The sequence below is a fragment of the Rana temporaria genome, chromosome 4, assembly GCF_905171775.1.
Source record: "Rana temporaria chromosome 4, aRanTem1.1, whole genome shotgun sequence".
In the NCBI taxonomy this organism is placed as follows: Eukaryota; Metazoa; Chordata; class Amphibia; order Anura; family Ranidae; genus Rana; species Rana temporaria.
Genome location: NC_053492.1, coordinates 152,077,877 through 152,095,692, shown reverse-complemented (window position 1 = coordinate 152,095,692; position 17,816 = coordinate 152,077,877).

Sequence of the window (17,816 nt, the reverse complement as noted above, 5' to 3'; positions counted from 1 at the left end):
CAATATACAATTCTTTGAAGTTATATGAGCTATTACGGGACAGCAGTTTTGGTATAGAGTTATTTTCTGCTTGAGGTTTGTAGCCGTATTAGAGCACTTGTGACAGAGGCAATTGAGTACTATACTTTTTTTAGTTGCACTAACTCACAATTTTTCAGGACAAGCTTTCAGGGGTTGTTCACTTCTTCAAGGTCCCAGCAGTACTGATTTACAAAAGTTTTAGCAGAATGTTAAAAAAAAAACACAATCTTTGAGGGAAAGAAAAAAAACACACACAAACAAATGTACACAGCATTAGGAATACAGTTAATGAGATAAGATAACATTAAGGGAGAGCTATAGACTGGTGGAGGATAATAGTCACAGAGGGGGTCGTATCTTTTGGATAATGAGTAAGGAAACCAATATCTAAATTTAGGCTGTTATTTTTTGTGTCAAATAAAGGTATCATTCTTGGTTCAAAAGTTTTCCTTTCCTGAATAGTTCTGAAATTCCCTTTTAGGCCTTGTACTCACGAGCAGACATGTCCGATGAAACCGGTCCGCGGACCGTTTTCATCGGACATGTCTGCCCGGGGACTTCTGTTCGATGGATGTACACACCATCGAACAGAACTCCGCGCGTAAACAATACGCGGGGCGTGTCCGCGGTGTCGCCGCGACGTGGGCGGGCCTGCCTTTTAAATGCTTCCACGCATGCGTCAAAGTCATTCGACGCATGCGAGGGATGGCGGGCGGCCGGACATGTACGGTAGGTCTGTATAGACGACCGTACATGTCGGGGGGACAGGTTTCCAGCGGACTGTTTTAAAGCAATGCCAGGAAACAGTTGTCCGCTGGAAACCTGTCCGATCCGCCCGAAAATGGTCCGCTCGTGCCTACACACGGCCAAACATGTCTGCTGAAACTGGTCCGCGGACCAGTTTCAGCAGACATGTTTGGTCGTGAGTACGGGGAATAAGAATTAAAACATTGAGGTCTTCCATAGTGTGGTCTGGTTATGAGCAATGATGTCCCACAGGTGTGTAGAAACTATTTTCTTTATGTTCCTTGATGTGTCTGTGCAAGTTCGTCCTCGTTTCACCAACATACGATCCTTTGCTACATCTTCTGCATTGGATGAGGTACACAACATTACTGGAGGTACAGTTGTATTATCCCATGATATTGAAGGTCCCGTTTGTGTATGTGACACTTTTAGATAGATTGATTTGGTTGCACAGTTTGCAGCATTTTTTTGTTGCACGGTTTGCTTCCATTATTTGTGACTTTATAATCAGAATTAAGTTTCCTGATGATTAGTTTATGTCTGAGGTTGGGTGGTTGTCTGAAAGCAAGTATTGGGGGTTGTTGGAATATTTCTTTCAGAGTTTCATCCTCCTGGCCCTGAGAAATCAACTTGGTAAAAGCGCTGACTCATCTATATGCCTATTATGAAGACTTGTACAACCATTTACATTGTTTTGTTTCATGGAAGATGTAATTGTATAATGAGGTGGAGGTGTACTCCTTGGTCCTTGCAAGACTCGTAAACAATGCAAGCTGCTGTTAGACCTCTAGAGGCAGCTATGCCTCATATTCTGCATGGCATGATGATCTGCCTCTAGAGGTCTAACAGCGGACTGCGTTGTTTCCGAGTCGCCTCCATTTTGTTGTAGCCGCGGCTCACACCAGTCGCAGTAAAAGCACACCGCGGCCCCAGAGAGACAGAAAAACATCGGCAGACACCGGAGCGGTCCCGAGCACACCCGCACACACCGGAGCGGCCCCGAAACAGTAAGTAGGAACACTGACTTGAGTATAAGACGAGGGGGGCATTTTCAGACTAAAAAAAAGGGCTAAAAAACTTGGCTTATACTCGAGTATATACGGTAAATAGTATACAGGAAAAATAGAAAAAAATAGAAAAAAATCCTTAAAGACAGGATGGCCTTTCAGAGCCATCGAGCCTTTAGATCAGGGGTCAGCAACCTTTTTCCACTTAAGGGCCGGGTTCAATGTATGTGAATGCATGGAGGGCCACATTCACATGCTAATAATTGAAGATGGTGGGGTACAGGGGGATACAGAGGTGGCTGTGGACAGAGGGGTGGGGGTACAGTGGTGGCTGTGGACAGGGGGATACAGGGGAGGCTGTGGACGGGAGGGATAACAGAGATGGCTGTGGGGGGATACAGAGGTGGCTGTGGAGACAGGTGGGGATAAAACAGTTGCTGTGAATGGGGGGGGGCACAGAGGTGGCTGTGGATGGAGGGGGGATACAGAGGTGGTTGTGGACATGGGGTACAAAAGTTGCTGTGGACGGGGGGGGGGGGGGGGGAGATACAGAGGTGGCTGTGGGGGGATACAGAGGTAGCTGTGGAGACAGGTGGGGATAAAACAGTTGCTGTGGATGGGGGGGGCACAGAGGTGGCTGTGGATGGAGGGGGGGATACAGAGGTGGTTGTGGACAGGGGGTACAAAAGTTGCTGTGGACGGGGGGAGATACAGAGGTGGCTGTGAACAGGGAGGGATATAGAGGGGGCTGGGGATGGGGGGGACAAAGAGGTGGCTGTGGATGGAGGGGGATACAGAGGTGGCTGCGGACGGGGGGGTATACAGTGGTGTCTATTGACAGGAAGGGATACAGAGGTGGCTGTGGAGGGGGAGATACAGAGGTGGCTGTGGACAGGGGGAGAGATACAGTGGTAGCTTTGGACTGGGTGGAGGGGGGATACAGAGGTGGCTGTGGACAGGGGGAGTACACCGGTGGCTGTGGACAGGGGGAGTACACCGGTGGCTGTGGACAGGGGGGGTACAGCAGTGTCTGTGGACAGGGGGAGAGATACCGAGGTGGCTGTGGATGGAGGATACAAGTAAATGCTTGCCCAGCGTTTAAAAATATAATCTGCAAAAGTGTTATATAATAAAAATGCAGCTATATACCTCATTAAAAGCGGCAATCAAGACTCACGTGACTTGCCGCCTCTCTCTTCTCCTCGTCTGACAATTGCAGCGGGCGGGGCAGAGAATGACGTCAGTCAGGAGGAGAGGAAGAGCCCCCCTGCCTCAAAGCACCCACCCCCCAATGTTGAGGGCATGTGGCCTGGTACGGTTTAGGGGTTTAGGAGGGGGGCGCTCTATCGTCCCCCCCCTCTTTTGCTGTGGCCTGCCAGGTTGCATGCTCGGATAATATGGATTTTTGGTGGAACCCCCACGCAATTTTTTTTTTATTATTTTGGTTTGGGGTTTTACTTTAAATCAATACCAGACCTGAAGGGTCTGGTAATGAACTGGGGGGGAACCCATGCTGTTTTTTCAATAACTTTTATCTGTATTGCTGAGACCCGACAATTCATTACAGCGGCGAGTTTTAAATAACTTTTTTTCCTTTTCCTTTTAGAAATGTCATTTTGCTGCGGGACTGTTCTAAACACGGGAAACATGTGCCACTTTACAGGCATACTATAGACACCCCCCCCCCCAGGTACGAAATTTAAAGGAATATTTCATATATTTTATTGTTTCACTTTAAGCATTATTAAAATAACTGCTCCCGAAAAAAATACAGTTTTTAAAACTTTTTTTGCATTAAAACATGTCCCCTGGGGCAGGACCCAGGTCCCCAAACACTTTTTATGACAATACCATGCATATAAGCCTTTCAAATTATCACTTTTGATTTCTCCCATAGATTATTAAAGGGTGTTCCACGGCTTTCGAATTTGCCGCAAACGCCCCCAATTGAACAGACGAACACCCGATGTTCGAGTCGAACTTACGTACGAATCGAACATCAAGCTAATCCCTAGTCTATAGTCCTGTTTAGGGAATGATGCGGTCCAATGCACCATAACTAATTGGCCTCCATCACAAATTTGATCAGAAAGAGAGAAAGTTTGATTGGCAGGACTTTGAATGAGGCCAATTACTTTGAATGAGGCCATTCACTGTATAGCGTAAAGTAATTGGCCTCATTTAAAGTCCCGTCGATCAAACTTTCCCCCTTTAGTCCTGTTTGGAACAATTTTGTTTAATATGGAGAAACTGTCCTGTGGGAATACCGTTCTTAAGCCATGTAGGGCGATGGCTATCTGCGGCAAGCAGCGTATTAGCAGCTGATGCCTTACAAAATGTATGCGTAATAAGTGTTTCAAATTATCCTTGGAGATCAGAAGATCCAGAAAATAGATTTGAGTTTGATCAAAGGTATAAGTTAACCGTATATTGCAGTAATTTTTATTTAGACCTTCGACAAGCGAATGTAAGGAGTCAAGGTCTCCCTTCCGCAGGAAAAGGACATAATTAATGTACCTTAGCCAGGTATACAAATGGCCAAGGTACATTTGTGAATTATAGACGTCAGCCTCCTCCCACATCCCCCAGATGGAGCCACGCATAGGCGGGTGCCCCCATTAAGGTACCTCTGATTTGTTGATAGAATTGTCCTGAAAATTTAAAGCAGTTGTTCTCTAGAGCGAAGGACAGAAGGTCCAAAGTAAATTTGTTTTGGGGGCCCATGGTTGTATAGTAATTTTCCAAGAACCATCAGATCATCTGTAACCCAGTAGCATGCGGGATAGACATGTAAAATGTTTCCACGTATATCCCAACTAGCCACAAGTCCCCCTCAATCTTTATGTTGTTTATTTTATGCAGGACGTCACAGGTGTCTTTAATATAAGATTTCAATTTTAAGACCACATTCTTCAGTAAGAGGTCAAGATACTTGCCTATTCTCTCTAGTGGGCCTCCGATCGCGGAGACTATGGGTCTCCCAGGTTTTTTTTTTTTATTTATTTTTTATGTCTCTTTGAGATTAAGTAAAAGGCTGTTATATTTAACTCAGTTACCTTAAGGTTTTCATACTCATGTTTGGTCAATAGTCCTTCCTCCTTTGCCCATTTTAATTTGTAATTTAGCCTGCTTAATAGGTCAGGGAAGGGGTTAGTCTGCAGCTGTCTGCAAGTTGATAAATCACCCAGTTGTCTCTTGACTTCCTACTTTTCATTAAGCAATACAACATTGACTCCCATGTCACTTCTCTTTATTATTAAACCCCTAGCTTCCCTAAGTTCCTTCATTGCATTTCGTTCTTCCCTAGATAAATTATCCTTTAAATGACCGTCCCATTTAATTGATTTTAGGTCCATTTGAACCATTTCTAGAAACAGGCTCAGCCATTTATTCTTTCTGAATTGTGGCATACAGATGTCAATGCTATATATGAGAAACCTTACTCGAAAATTATAAGCCCATTATTGGCTATCGTATATACATCTGTGTCCTATTAGCCTCCAGCATGATCCGGATCTGTGTGTTGTGATTTTGTTTTTAATATTGGTGAAGGGTGTTAAGAGCCGGTTCACACTGGGGCGGCATGACTTCGGGGGCGACTCAGCAATGCGTCCTGAAGACGACTTCAGAGGCGACTTGCAAAATTACTTCTGTATAAAAGTCAATGCAAGGTCGTACAAGAACCTTTTTCTAAGTCGGAGCGACTTGCGTCGCTCCTATTAGAACGGTTCTATTATATAGAATGGGACGCGATTTGTCAGGTGGCTGAGTCACCTGACGAGTCACCCCAGTGTGAACTGGCTCTTACTGTTTATACATTATGTATAATAGGAGCATTGGTCTCCTTTTATTGATAATTTTTTTCAATAAATACAAGTTTTTTCATACTATCAAAACAAGCCGTGTCTGCCCAATTAACCGCTTGGATGCACCTGCTGGGTTCTTCCCCAACTGCACCCTTTCCTCCCCTTTTATTGCTTATCAGAGGTTTGCCTATTGCTATAATATATTTATGAAAATTGTGCTGTGGAAGGCCCCCAACAGATGATGTCTGTACAGCTAAAGCTGGCTATGCATTTTCAGTCAGATTTGTACATTATCAGGGGAGTATTCATTCCAAGTTTGTAAATTAAACATACATTTTCCATTCCTAGCAATACAAGCAATAAATCACGCTCCTCTTTTACATATTTTCAAGCATGCTTATTGTTATTTGTCAGCTACTTGTGAGTGGTTGTGGCACTGTGCCAGCACACACATTTCCATTAGTTTATATCTCATGAGAAAAATGTTTCATTTTTATATTTTTCAATGGAAATTAGGCATGAATAACATTTGGTTACAAAATAGATGTTAGTTGTTCCTAAATAGCTGGCACAATAATTTAGTTTAATGTTTAAAATCTGGATCTTTTAGCTGGAAAAGCTAATCTGTTGCTCCGACTGTAATAAAAAAAAACAAGCTGGAAGGAGAATGTCATCTGTTTATGCTGCATGCATGAGGAAGCATTTCCTCAGTCTATCCTCTCCCAAAGATCACTAGGACTATACATTAAACTGTTTCACAGTTTACAAGTTAAGAGGCAAGAGCAGGGGGTAAAAAAAGAAGTAGGGCCAAATCTCTTGTGGGTCACTGGGGTGCATAGGTGTGCACCAATAAGCTCAAACACATGTGCATGTGTGTGTGTCTACATACGGTATATATGACCCCCGGCACATTGATCTCCCTGATGGCACAGTGAAAGAGAAGAGCATAAACACTTCTCTTATGGCAGAGCCAGTAAGAGGGAGATCTTTCCCATGCCTCTGCGGCTACACAGAGCAATAACACCAATGCGCATTGGGGTGATTAGGGTGTGACTGGGCACCCTATGCTGGGGTGCACTTACTTGTGTATTCCTGTGATCAAGAATCAGCCAACACCAAGCTGCTCCAGTCTCTGGATGTATCCTGACAATGATGTCAGGATCTAACCAGATGTCTAATCCACAGCTGGTTCAGTCTCAGAGTCTGCTGCTGAGAGCCTGAGCCAGCTGCTCCCATCCACCACCTGCCTGACACTCCATTGGGCCCTGGAAGAGCATAGTAGAGAGCCGTGACCGACAATCACTGCTCTCTGCTCTGAGAATTGAGCAATCAATGGTCATGTAATCACTCAGGCGAATGCCACGTACACACAATCAGAATTTCCAACAACAAAACCGTGGATTTTTTTCCGACGGAATGTTGGCTCAAACTTGTGTTGCATACACATGGTCACACAAATGTTGTCTGAAATTCCGAACGTCAAGAACGCGGTGACGTACAACACTATGACGAGCCGAGAAAATTAAGTTTAATGATTCTGAGCAGATTTCGAGCATGCGTAGGATTTTTGTGCGCCGGATTTGCGTACAGACGATCGGAATTTCCGACAGGAACTTTAGAGAACCAGCTCTCAAACATTTGTTTTGGAAATTCCGACAGCAAGTGTCTGATGGAGCCTACACACGGTTGGAATTTCCGACCAAAAGCTCACATCGAACATTTGTTGCCGGATATTCCGATCGTGTGTACGCGGCATTAGAGCCAGTGGGGGAAAGCTACAGCATTACACCAATGAGCTCTAGTTATGTTGTATATACATGTTGTGAGGGGTTAGCTCGGTAGCGGGGTGTGTGACCCCTTGGTTGGGTTCACCACACACTGAATTTATACAGACTGGAAGTCAAAGACGGTTGAAAACAACGTTTCTGGTTTATTTTTCCATCTTGCTGGAAAACAATTGCAAGCATCCAAAACAGCAAAAAAAACAAAATCAAACATAAAACAAATCCTAGCCACTCTGGGCGTCTACCTTCCACACAGGAACCTATCTATAAAGTCTAACACAGCCTACTGCTGGGTAGACAGTGCTGGTCATACAGCACAAAACAATAGTCTTTTGATTTTTATCACACAGAAAAATCAATCCTCTCCTCACCTCCCCCGAAGACCTTCTGGCACTGCTCTCCTACTCACACAGCCTTAGGAGTGATGCAGCCAATTAGTGGTAATCCTCTGGACTTCTTATAGAGGCCTTTAATTGCCTCACTCTAAACAGCTGGAGTCTTCCAACGGCCCTTAGCCTTCCTGGCCACATTTGTAGCCGACACCCAATAATGATTAGTGTATTGTCTAAGCAAGGCAGAAATGTATGTCCCGTTTGTGACAACACCCACAGATTTACCTGACTTCCTGTCACAATGTTCACACTCTTTTAGAAGCCATGCATTGTGGGATCGGAAGTATCAGGAGATATGGACTCCACTGACTCTCAGCAGAAACAGACTATACTTTCCACAATGCCCTACCTTATTGGAACATGTGACACCTCCGCACAGACTTATGGGGGAGATTATTTAAAGAGAGGGAGGGGCTGATTTCCTCCTCTCTGGATTTTCATTTTCTCCTCTGCGGAGCTGTGTAGAGCCACACAGTAGTGTTGCTAGGCCTGAAGCCTGGGCCTGGATTTTCTCCGGAAGACTAACCATCCAGAGGGAAGCAAGACCAAGAGTGCCCAGCTCGTATGCCAGGAGACCGGAGAAGCCGCCCAGCTGACAACTGAAACAGTGGGAACTTGATACCGGAGATCTTGTGCTGTGAAGCAGTGAATGACCAGCGCGCCCTTTGAGAAGTAATCAGGCGGTTCGGGCCTGTTTGGGTGAGAGAGCACATGCCCAACTTCCAATCCTCTGTTTCTTAGACATATCACTTAGTGTCACCCCACAAGCCTTATACACGAGTGTGATCTCTGACTGAACTATAGCGGTCTTTCAAGTTGAAGTGCACCAACGGCCGCAACGTGGACTTCGTTCTCAAAGTTATTCTTGATATATGTTCAAGCCAGGCCTGGCAAGAAGTATTTTACATTAAGCTGTTTTGCAGGATTGCCCATTAGAGGGAGCTCGCGAGCATAGACTGCCTTATTAGTTTAGGTTGGACAACACTACCCTCTAGTTTAAACCCTTTTTCCTTTACTTTCTGACTTTCGCAAGGGCCCTTACAGAGTCATTGTGTGTTAGTGTATATTTGTTATTTACCTGTTATTCAAACCCATTTTCTTCTTTCACATATACCAAGTAAAGTCATTCGTTTGGTTTGAATATATATATTGTGTGACGTGTCTTTCATATGGAGATCACCCTCAGAAGCAGGTAACATTATTATTATTATTATAGTATCATTGTATGTTATATGCCTTGCTATTGTGGCCTTGACAAATAGAGGTCACAATACACATGAAATACATTTGGTGTGCCAAGGGAGGGTTCGAGCTAGTTAAGAGGGAGATCAATTAAAGAGAGTAGATCCCAAATCGAATCAGCGGCTCCTCCGGGGGTAGCGCTACACACTGGTAAATGTTTTATGCAGAATCAAGTTACACAATTAAATATTACCAACAACAACTTTAACAAAATGGGACATGGCACTGGGGACAGACCAGAGGGACAAGGCACTGGGGACAGACCAGAGGGACATGGCACTGGGGACAGACCAGAGGGACATGGCACTGGGAGGAAGACCTGAGGGACAGGGCACTGGGGCAGACCTGAGGGACAGGGCACTGGGGCAGACCTGAGGATCAAGGCACTGGGGGGAAGACCAGAGGGACATGGCAATGGGGCAGACCTGAGGGACAGGGCACTGGTGCAGACCAGAGGGACATGGAACTGGGGCAGACCAGGGGCAAAACATTTTTTTCCAGCGATGTAAATCCATCTCGCGCCACTGGACAGAGAAAAAAAAACATCCCCCCATGTTGAGGGCATGTGGCCTGGCATGTGGCCTGGTACAATTCAGGAGGGGGGTGCTCTCTCGTCCCCCCTTTTTTTCCAGTGACCTGTCAGGTTGCGTGCTCGGATAAGGGTCCGGTATGAATTTTTGGGGGACCCCTGCAACAATTTTTTTTTACATTTTGGCACAGGGTTTCCCTTAAAATCCATACCAGACCTGAAGGGTCTGGTATGAATTTTGAGGGGGACCCCTATGCCATTTTAAAAAAAATTGGCTCAGGGTTCCCCTTAATATCCATACCATATCAAAAGGGCCTGGTACGCAATTTGTTTTTAAAATTTTGGTTCCAGACCCAAAAGGCCTGGTATTTTGGTTCCAGACACAAAGGGCATGGTAATGGGGGGGGGGGGAACCCATGATGTTTTTTACAATGACTTTTATCTGTATTGTCGAGACCTGACAATTCATTACAGCCGCGAGTAGCTTTAAATTACTTTTTTTTTCTTTAGAAATATAATTTACCAAAGGGAAATATGTGCCACTTTACAGGCATACTATAGACACCCCCCAGGTATGAAATTGAAAGGAATATTTCACTTTTATTGTTTCACTTTAAGCATTATTAAAATCACTGCTCCCAAAAAACTTCAGTTTTTAAACCTTTTTTTGCATTGATACATGTCCCCTGGGGCAGGACCCAGGTCCCCAAACACTTTTTATCAAAATACCATGCATATAAGCCTTTAAAATTATCACTTTTGATTTTTCATGTCAATCTCCCATAGAATTTTAAACCATGTTCCGCGGCTATCGAATTTGCTGCGAACACCGCAAATTGTTATTCGGCGAACACTTGATGTTGGAGTCGAACTTATGTTCGGCTCCAACATCGGGCCCATCCATACAATTTGGCCATGTTTTGCATTTTCCTGTGGCAGCAGTAAATGACAGCCAAGTGTACATGAATCCTAAATAATCAGTAGCTTCTACAACTCTCTTCTACAAAACTGCCAGTATGACATAGCCTATAATGTATAATTAGCCTTTCTCAATCTTTTCAATGCAGAGGAACCCTTGAAATAACGCCTTCTCAGGGCAGCCATCAGAAATTTTGGGGCCCCTTACATAGCTTTAGGTCTGGGCCCCCCTGGACCTAACCACAAACATTCCTCAAGGCCTGCCCACTGGCTGTCCCACCGAATCCACCCACTTGCCATCCCACCAAGTACTTCAGTGCACCCACTTTTATTCTAATACTCTTACAGCGTAATATATCTTTCATCCCATGTCCTCTTCCTCCTCCACTCCCATATGCTCCATCCTATGTTCTCCTTCTTCTCCATCCCATGTGCTCCTCTTCCAGTCCCTTCTGCCCATCCCATGTCCTCCGCCTCCATCCCATGACCTATTCCTTCTCGAGTCCCTTCTCCCTCATCCCATGTCCTTCTCCTCCATCCCATGTCCTCCTGCTCCTCCAGTCGCATCTCCTCCATCCCATGTCCTCCTGCTTCTCCAGTCGCATCTCCTCCATCCCATGTCCTCCTGCTGCTCCAGTCGCATCTCCTCCATCCCATGTCCTCCTGCTCCTCCAGTCTTATCTCCACCATCCCATGTCCTCCTGCTCCCCCAGTCCCATCTCACCCCATCCCACATCATCCTCCTTTTGCAGTACCATCTTTGCCATCCCATGTCCTCCTCTTCCTCCATTCTATGTCCTCCTCCTCCATCCCATGTCCTCCTCTTCCTCCATTCTATGTCCTTCTCCTCCATCCCATGTCCTCCTCTTCCTCCATTCTATGTCCTTCTCCTCCATCCTATGTCCTCCTCTTCCTCCATTCTATGTCCTCCTCCTCCATCCCATGTCATCCTTCTCCAGTCTAATCTCCTTTCTGTCAGTCCTCTCTTGCAGTGTCCTCTGTAATTCTTCTATCTCTTCTGCACCCTCAGTACAGTCCAGATCCAGTCCAGTGTAATCCCTCCAGTATGGAGAGGAGTGTGGAGGGTATGACAGTGGCATAACAGGGATAGGTTTATTTAAATGGCAGTCTGTGTGGTGACCAGGGAGTGATGTTGGGCAGATAAGGGTCCAAATGATGCCGTCAGCTGGATGTATGCACTGGTCTGAAAGTGATGCAAGCTGGGTGGGGTAGGGGGCTGAGAATTGGTCAGATAGTGATATTTGTAATAAAAAAAAAAAAAAATTGTGCTCATCTGCTAATATATACAACAATACATAATGCAAAATTGGTACTCCAAGAAAACATCCTCCTGTTGTAAGATGTATATATATATATCTATATAATCCAGCCTCTAGTACTCTGTATGTCCAGATGATGGGAATGTAATTTATGACTATTCACGTAACCGAGTGTTATCCAAGCTGTGAGTCTGTACAATCAGAAGTATTAACTCACCACATAAACACAGGGTTACATGAATGGTCATAAATTACATTCACATCATCTGTACAGAGTGATTGGTGGATGTTATAAAGAACGGGTTGTGTGCCAGCTTGAGAGATATCTGTCACACTCACTGTCTCTTCATTCTCTGTGTCTCCTTATTACTGCAATACCTACAAGACAAATCCTACAGAAACTTTGGAAGATTTTCTTCCAAGATGACTCCTCCCTGTAGTGTGAGCAGCAGTTCCGGTCAACAGTAGCTACAGTAAACTCTCTGCCCCCCTCAGCACACTACACTGATGATTGGAGGAGGGGGGGGTCGAGTCAGAGATCTCACAGGGCAGAAGACAGAGGGAGAGAGGAGCTTTGGAGATTCTAAATACATTCACCCCTAGCACAGCGTATGTATTTAGAAGGCTCCATCCTATGTTCAAGTATACCCCCCCTCCCCCCACTTACCCTGGGCCCTCAACCTGCCCCTGGTCAAAATGGAGAAGGAGTCTAGGGCTAGCTGTGCTTTTGTGATAAGCAGCCGGTACCTGTCACAGAGAACTTCAATGCCGCAGAGGATATGCAAGGAAAGTACCCAAAGAAGCCCCTAGGAATGCCGGAGCCTTTTACAGGTATATGGGCTGTACCCCCCTGATGGTGGCCCTGTACCTGCTAAAAATGACTACATCTACAATTCATGATACATTCATGTGATGGTCAATGGGGAACAGTGATTCTTACACCTGCGATCATTGGGAAGGATTACCATCTTACCAAAAGATAAAAAGATCGATGGTGTCAGTGGGAACTCAAGTCATGTACACACGGGCCAGTGTCGAATCTCGTCAGGCTAAAAAACTGTTGTTTTTTCTTGGCAAGAATCTCTCCTAGTGTACAGACACTCCATTCAAAAGAACCACGGTTCTTTTGAATGGCAAAAACACGGTGACATCATTGTGTATGACGAGCATGCGCTCGTCACATTCAATGCCGTCGCCGCTATCTTGCTGCATCCTACCTATGCCTAGGAAGCTACCACGCATGCGTCAAAGTCATTTTGAGCATGAGCGGGTTTCCACGGCGACAGGTAAGTATACACAATTTTCAGGTTTCTCGACAGGAAAACTGCCGAGAATCACAACGAGAAAATAGAGAGCAGGTTCTCTATTTTTCTCGTCAAAATTTTAGGCAGTTTTCTTGACGAGAAACCTGAAAGCCTCGTACACACGCACGGTATACTCGACAAGAAAGCTCTGCCAGCAGTTTTCTTGCTGGTTCTTGCCGAGTATACCGAGCGTGTGTACGAGGCTTTCAGGTTTCTCGTCAAGAAAACTGCCTAAAATTTTGACGAGAAAAATAGAGAACCTGTTCTCTATTTTCTTTACAGTATCTGAGAGGCAGAAATTGCTCATTGCTCAAGGGACCACCTGCAACCTCTGGTGGAACCCTCATTGAGAAACCCCTGTCATAAACTGAAACTTCATTATGTTAGCCATTCTGAATGTTCTCTGTTCCATTTTAGTAAAAAGGATACAATTAAATATAAACTGTAACATTGTGTAACAGCCAAAATTCCAGAGTTCTCAGGTAGTATTGCATAACTATTTTCTTTAAATATTTTTTCTTTTTACATTGCTCAATGCATATAAAGTGTTTCTAGCAGGGTGTGTGCAAGAAATGGTAATAGTATCAACCCCCACTGCTAATAATGAATGGAATTATTCTTTAGTAGCAAGAAAAACAACATTACATGAACTGTCTGTGCATTTACTTGTCAGTCTCAAAGATGAGGCCATGTGGTGCAATGGAAAAAAGAAAATTAATTATGGAGCTGAAATTCCTACCTCTGTCCTGCTAACTTCTCATTTTATAAGAAAGCTGTACTAAGAATATATGAAGGCTGCTAGATGCCTGGCTGTCATGATGATCCAATAGCTGTAATACCTTATGACAGTACTGAAACATGTATGCACAAGGAGTTCTGAGTTAGATGACATTCTAATCTGAGTTCCTGTCTCAGTTCAATGAATTAAACACTGTTAAAGCCAGAGACAGACAGGGAATTAGTACTTTTTTTTATCATAAAGAACACAGCAATTGAAGCCCCAATATTTATTTTGCTACAAGTTCCTTAAAAAGGATATGCCACAGAGCTAATCACCTGTCTTAGACGCCTCAAAAAAATTGGTAATTTTCTAACTTACATGCTGCTGACTAGTACTTAGACCAGGGGCTCTTTTAATATCAATATTTTAACCCCTTCCCACCAAGCGTACACATATATGCGGCCTTGGCTTTTGGGGTTTTTACCGCAGCTGCAGGCATCATCCCGATATAGTTTTTTTTAGAGCAGGCGGCTAAAAGCATGCCCACTCCCACCGCCTAAAAACATGCCGCCTTCCGCCGTTCTTACCGGGCCTCCCGTCCTATCGGGAGAACCGATCCTCGATCCGCCACTTCCAGCGGCTAAAGACAGACTGGCACGAAGCCACAAAGCCAGAAATGGCTTTGTTCTAGTCTTCTCTCTGTAAACACGGAAGCGACGTCACAACGTTGCCAATGGTGCAGTTTTAAAATAATATATACAGTATTCAGAATCAACCTTTTTTAGCGATCTGAATACTTTGAAATGCAAAAGGAGGGATTTTGGGTCTTTTAAACCCCCGATCCCTCCATAAAGAGTACCTGTCACCAGGCCCGGATTTACTCCCTTTGCCACCCCAAGGCCGGGTCCTTCAATGCCGTCTCCGCAGTACAGGGGGGCAGTGGCGGCCCGTCCATAGGGACGCACGGGCGCCGCCCCCCCCTCCCACAGTCACAAAAAAAAAAAAAAAATAAAAAAAAAAAACGGGCCCTTTAAGAACTTTTATTCGGCTAAAATGTCATTTTGACATTTTAGCCGCAGTTCTGGCGGCCGTCTATAGAGGGCGCTGCAGCGCCACCCCCTCTCACAAATAACACACTCGTGCATAAATGCACAAATGTATGTTATTGTTGGTTGCCAGTGCTGCCTGGTCTATTCAGATAACCGGATGCGGGACGCCGGTTACCCGAATAGCGGCAGCTGGTTGGCTGAGGGGAACTGCCTATCAAAGCCAGTGGCTCTGATAGGCTTTTCTCCGGCTCTCAGCTGTCTATACTCTGAGCGCAGGCAATCTGCGCTCATTGTATAAGACAAACGGCCGTTTCAGCCAATCAGGTTCCCGGATTCTGGTTATCAGGAACCTGATTGGCTGAAGCTTCACCACAGCCGCAGAAGACATCGAGGGAGCACATGGGATCCTCAGGTAAGTGCTTTTTACAGGGAAAGGGGCACAGTGACATCATGGGGCACAGTGGTGACAAAGGGCACAGAGGTGACAATTGGCACAGTGGCATCATGGGGCACAGTGGTGACAAAGGGCACAGAGGTGACAATTGGCACAGTGGCATCATGGGGCACAGTGGTGACAAAGGGCACAGAGGTGACAATGGGCACAGTGGCATCATGGGGCACAGTGGTGACAATGGGCACAGTGGCATCATGGGGCACAGTGGTGACAATTAAAGGGCACAGTGGTGACAATTGGCACAGTGGCAACAGTTGAGGGGCACAGTGGCTGCGTTTGATGGCATGGCACAGTGGTGACAATTGATGGCACAGTGGCTGCGTTTGATGGCATGGCACAGTGGTGACAATTGATGGCACAGTTGCTGTGTTGCATGGCACAGTGGTGACAATTGATGGCACAGTGGCTGCGTTTGATGGCATGGCACAGTGGTGACAATTGATGGCACAGTGGTTGCGTTTGATGGCATGGCACAGTGGTGACAATTGATGGCACAGTGGTTGCGTTTGATGGCATGGCACAGTGGTGACAATTGATGGCACAGTTGCTGTGTTGCATGGCACAGTGGCTGCGTTTGATGGCATGGCACAGTGGTGACAATTGATGGCACAGTGTTTGCGTTTGATGGCATGGCACAGTGGTGACAATTGATGGCACAGTGTTTGCGTTTGATGGCATGGCACAGTGGTGACAATTGATGGCACAGTGGCTGCGTTTGATGGCATGGCACAGTGGTGACAATTGATGGGCACAGTGGCTGCATTTGGTGGCATGGCACAGTGGCTGCGTTTGATGGCACAGTGGCTGCATGTGATGGGCACAGTGAGGCTGCAATTTTTTTTTTTTTCGTTTGCGCCCCCCCAAAAATTTTGAGCACCAGCCGCCACTGCAGGGGGGACATTATCCGCCGAGGGACTTTTTTGGCAGAACACTGAGAAGCGGGCAGGTGCTCACATTGAGAGGTGGGGGGGGGTTGCTGCTGCTGAAAATTGCATTGAGAAGCGGGGGGGTGCTCACCTCCTCTTCCCTCAGTTTTCTCTCCTCTCACCATCCGTGACATGACAGGGGGGAGCTCCCGAAATGAAGGTGAAAGTGTCCTCTCCTCTCAGCCACAGTGCCGCCCCTGCACCCACTGCCGCCCCGAGGCCTGGCCTTGTTGGCCTTGTCTGGAATCCGGCCCTGCCTGTCACTACCTATTACTGTCACAAGGGACTTTTACAGTCCTTGTGACAGCAATAAAAGTGTTAATTTTTTTTAAAAACACAATGTAAAAAAATGTAAATAAATTAAATAAATATTATTATATGTTATTTTTAAAGTGCCACGTCCCCGTGAGCTCGCACAGCAAAGAAAACGCATACAGAAGTCGCGTCCGCATATGTAAACTATGTTCAAATCACACATGTGAGGTATCGCCACAATCATCAGAGCGTGAGCAATAATTCTTGCACTAGATCTCCGTTGTAATTCTAACCTGGTAACCGTAAAAAAAATTAAAGCGACTATGGAGATTTTTAGGTACCGTAGTTTGTTGCCATTCCACGAGTGTGCGCAATTTTAAAGTGTGACATGTTTGGTATATATTTACTCGACGTAGCATCATCTTTCACATTATACAAAAAAATTGGGCTAACTTTACTGTTTTTTTTTTTTGTTTTTTTTTATTCATGAAAGTGTTTTTTTTTCCCCCAAGAAGTTGTGTTTAAAAGACCATTACACAAATACCGTGTGACATAAAATATTGCAACAATTGCCATTTTATTCTCTATATTCTCTGCTAAAAAAATCTACATAATGTTTGGTGGTTCTAAGTAATATTCTAGCAAAAAATCACCAAGGGCTAGATTCAGATAGGTTAGCGGATCTTTAGATCCGCGTAACCTATCTCATTTACGATCCGCCGCCGCAAGTTTTTGAGGCAAGTGCTTTATTCAGAAAGCACTTGCCTGTAAATTTGCGGCGGCGTATCGTAAATTCCCCGGCGGAATTCAAATTCCACGGGTAGGGGGCGTGTAAAATTTAAATCGGGCGCGTTCCCGCGCCGAATGAACTGCGCATGCGCCGTCCGTCAAATTTCCCAGCGTGCATTGCTCTAAATGACGTCGCTAGGACGTCATTGGTTTCGACGTGAACGTAAATTACGTACATCCGTATTCGCGAACGACTTGCGCAAACAACGTAAAAAATTCAAAATTCGACCCGGGAACGACGGCCATACTTAACATAGGATACGCCACATATAGCAGGGGTAACTATTTGCTGGAAAAAGCCGAACGCAAACGACGTAAAAAAAAAGCACCGGGCGGTTGTTTGTTTCTAAATCGGCGTAACTCCTCATTTGCATATTCCTCGCGTATTCAAACGGAAGCGCCACCTAGCGGCCAGCGTGAGATTGCAGCCTAAGATCCGACGGTGTAAGTCACTTACACCTGTCGGATCTTAGGGATATCTATGCGTAACCTGATTCTATGAATCGGGCGCATACTGTAGATACGACGGCCGGATTCAGAGATACGACGGCATATCAGGAGATACGCCGTCGTATCTTCTTTCTGAATCCGG